The following is a 4,061-nucleotide window of genomic DNA, read 5'->3' as shown; positions in this document are numbered from 1 at the left end:
TAGATTTCAGTGCAGAGACCAAAGTAATTGTGTCTGGATTGGAGAATACTTCATGGAGAAAGTGATGTTTTCAAGCAAGCCTTGAGCTAGATGAGCCAGGAAAAGGCAATTTAGGTGGATTAGCCTGGTGTATAACCAAAGGCGTGGATTAGCCCTTATAGGCCTTTGAAGAGACCTATAAGTAGTTCTGCATGGCTGGGGATAGCATGAGATGAGGATGGCGATGTAGGCAGGGGTCTTGAAAGCCCAGTTTGGAGCGAGGAGGTAACACATTCCCCATCTCCCTCCCCTTCTACAGCTGTCAAGACTGGCCTGAGTCAGACTTCCCTGAACTCACTTCCCACCTCTTCCCGCCTTTCTCTTCCTTCCCTCCTTCCCCTCCTCCCTCTGCTCTCAACTCCTCCCTTCCCCTGGGGGTGAGACCGCCTGGCTCCGGGGCCAACTCCACCCCTCCCCCACCTGGCCAGCCCACTGACGTAAGCTTGGCCGGGCGGGGCGTGTCTGGTTTGCAGCTTTGGAGCCTGGCCTAGCTGCCTCCCTCACCGCTCCTGGCTTTGTGGGAAAGCCTGGGATGCTGGTGTGCTCTAGGAGCTTATCTGGGGGTTCCAGGGCTCAAGAGAGTCTCTTCCTCTGGAGACATCTTGCTCTGGGGGAGGGAACAGTGGTGTCAGAGCCGGGGCTTCTCGGGACCCAGGCTTGCGTCATACCACCTCCAGGGGAACTGGCTCTAGGCCCTCTCCTCCCCTAGTGACTCACAGCAGGCCTGGTCTCCAGGGTCCTCAATCCAATTGTGCTTGGAAGTGATGAAGTGTGATAACAGCCCTAATGACAATAGGTCCTATGTATCCAGCTCTTAGTGTGTTGGCACTATGAGTCACCTACACCTTGTAACTCTCAACTTTATGCAACCCAATAATATTTTTCTTTTTTTTAATTTTTTTTTTCAACGTTTATTTATTTTTGGGACAGAGAGTGACAGAGCATGAACGGAGGAGGGGCAGAGAGAGAGGGAGACACAGAATCGGAAACAGGCTCCAGGCTCTGAGCCATCAGCCCAGAGCCTGACGCTTCGAGCCGGGGCTCGAACTCCCGGACCGCGAGATCGTGACCTGGCTGAAGTCGGACGCTTAACCGGCTGCGCCACCCAGGCGCCCCTGCAACCCAATAATATTTTTCAATGCCATTTTTAGCATTCATAGATAATATAACCAACCTTCATCACAGTTTCATAATATTAAACTAAAAAATGCCTCATAATTTAAAGGCGGAAATAAAAGGTGTTTAGAATACAAGAATATATATTTTTTGCTTGCTTGGGCAGCACATATACTAAAATTGGAACAATACAGAGAAGATTAGCATGGCCCCTGTGCAAGGACAACGTGCAAATTTGTGATGATAGCACGTAGCCTGCTTAGGGTTCCCTCTCTCTGTCTCTCTGTCTGTCTCTGTCTCTGTCTCTGTCTCTGTCTCTCTCTCTCTCTCTCTCGGCCTTCTCTTTCTCAAAATAAATAAACTTTTGGAGCTCCTGGGTGGCTCAGTCAGTTAAGCGTCCGACTCTTGATTTCAGCTCAGGTCATGATCTCACCGTGTGTGAGTTCCAGCCCTATGTCAGGATCTGCACTGACAGTGCACAGCCTGCTTGGGATTCTCTCTCTCTTTCTCTGCCTCTCTCTCTCTCTCTCTCTTTGCCCCTCCCTCCCTGCCCCTCTCTCCCAAAATAAAGAAATAAACATTATATGGGGTGCCTGGGTGGCTCAGTCGGTTAAGCGTCTGACTTCAGCTCAGGTCATGATCTCGCCGTCCTTGAGTTCAGGCCCCGAGTTGGGCTCTGTGCTGACAGCTCAGAGCCTGGAGCCTGTTTCAGATTCTGTGTCTCCCTCTCTCTCTGCCCCTCCCCCACTCACGCTCTGTCTGTCTCTGAAAAATGAATAAACCTTTAAAAAATTTTTTAAAAATAAAAAAAGAAATAAACATTATAAATAAATAAACAGACTTAAAAAAAGATTTGTGAGGGGCACCTGGGTGGCTTAGTCAGTTAAGTATCTGACTTTGACTCATGTCATGATCTCCCAGTTCTCCAGGGCGAGCCCCACATTGGGCTTGCTGCTGTCAGCACAGAACCGGCTTCAGATCCTCTGTTCTCCTCTCTCTCTGCTCCTCTTCCACTTGTGCTCTCTCTCTCAAAAATAAATAAACATTAAAAATAGTTTGTGAAATGTTCAATATGGAAATGCTTGGACAGACCCCGCTGGCAGATACAATGAAGCAGCTATCCCCTGTAAATGGGCAACAACTACAAACACAGGCTGTTACAACTATGTTACATTATTGGCTCCAACAGCAACCACCAGCACTGTTGCCATTCAATCATGATTTCTGCAATGGTGAACTTCCCTGCTAAAGTTCCAAATAAAACAGAATCCAATCTTCCCTTGATTGACACAGTGCTCCCCTGTCTTTTGTTTGCCCCTCCAGATCCATTCTCCCCCACTTCTCTATCCTGCTGTTGGCCCTGGGAGCCTGACACAACCACCACACTCTTGGCCTCTGATTTCCTGTTGGGTTTGGCCAATGAAAGACAGGAGATGGAATGAGGGAGGGGAAGGAGATTGGGGTTTTTATTTTTCTGCCTACCTCCTATCTATACCTTCATCTTAAAGTCACTGCTGTTCTCAGGGTAGCTACAGAGGGTTGAATGAGGGCCCCCAAAAGCTGTCTGTGGGACAACCTGATATGGTGGAGGCCAGCAGCACAGGTGGTGAAAGAATTCACCCAAGGCAGAACAAAGGAGAAAGAAGTCTATTGAATAAGTTGCAAGGGAAGCAGCAGGCAGGACAGCAAAGAGGCTGTGGTACGGGGCTGTAGTTAAGGGGGAAGGTGAGGAGGTATGCAAACATACAGAATTGTCCCCTTTTGATACTTGTGCCTGTGTGTAAGTAGCCCATTGGTCAGCTAGGGCCCCTGGATGTTTTGAAGTGGGTCACCTACTGGGCCTGTTTGCTTTCAGCCCGGTGGTCACTGTGGGCCCTTTTACCTTACCTTTTTCCATTGCTCAAGCCTGTTGCCTAAAAGTGGCCTCGCCAATGTCCACGTTCTAACTTCTGGAACCTGGGAATGTAACCTTATTTGGAGAAAGGATCTGAGCAGATGTAATTAAGACTCTTGAGATGTGATTGCCCTAGATCATCTGGATGGACCCTAAATTCAAAGACAAGTGTCTTCAGAAGACACAGAAGACACAGAGAAGAGATGGCCATGTAAAGATGGAAGCAGAGACCGAAGTGATGCAGACAACCAAGGAACACTGGGAGCCCCCAGAAGCTGGAAGAGGCCAGGAAGGATTCTCCCGTGGGGTCTTCGGAGGCACTGTGGCCTTGATGTTGCCTTGATTTCAGACTTTTGACCTTGAGAATGGTGAGAATAAATTTTTGTTGCTTTGAGCCACCAAGGTCGTGGTGATTTGTTGTGGCAGCCTGGGAATCTAATACTGTCAGCAACACTTCTTCCCTGTCAGGTGCCAGTAATCTCGCCCCGCCCCCCACCTCCCCCTTGGATATATAGCGGTGGTGACAGCTGTGCTGCTGCTGGACCTGGGTGCCTGCCCTGTCCTGTCTGGCTTCCCCACACCTGTCCACACCTTTGTAATTCGTCATTTTCCAAATTAACCCCTCCCTGAATTATCCTCCCGTGAGGGTGCTGATTCCTGTCAAAGTGCTGACAGTGACACAGGGCAAACACATTCCTGGAACACTCAACTGACATTAAAACCATGCAAAAATACTTTGTGGTTCTTTGTAAAACAGCGTTTACGTTATTGTAACGTCAGATAAATGAATGTCGGACGGACCATATGAAAGCTTGGCGGACAAGTAACAGCTTGTTACTGTGGAGGAGTGTCCTAAGCATCACAGGACATCTAGCATCTTTAGTTAGAAGGGTTCCACAGTCATTGTTACAACCAAACATGACCTTACAATTTCTAGCTCCCTCCTCCCTCCCAACTCCCTCCCTCTCTCCCTCCCAGAGTGACATCATTCGACGGAGAACCACTGGTTATA

The 4,061-nt window shown here is 48.8% G+C and overlaps 1 non-coding gene across 1 annotated transcript; it reads left to right on the top strand.

Moving 5' to 3' along the window:
* The first annotated feature begins 1,309 nt into the window (after window positions 1-1,309).
* Window positions 1,310-1,412, top strand: LOC124505229 (U6 spliceosomal RNA). The gene has a single exon (XR_006960587.1). It is a non-coding gene; the product is annotated as a U6 spliceosomal RNA (small nuclear RNA).
* Window positions 1,413-4,061: the final 2,649 nt, after the last annotated feature.

Source organism: Lynx rufus, unplaced genomic scaffold, assembly GCF_022079265.1.
Source record: "Lynx rufus isolate CCGP_SWC_20201006 ecotype Redwood Valley unplaced genomic scaffold, mLynRuf1.p SCAF_10, whole genome shotgun sequence".
Lineage (NCBI taxonomy): Eukaryota > Metazoa > Chordata > Mammalia > Carnivora > Felidae > Lynx > Lynx rufus.
This window is presented reverse-complemented; position numbering and strand designations above follow the sequence as displayed.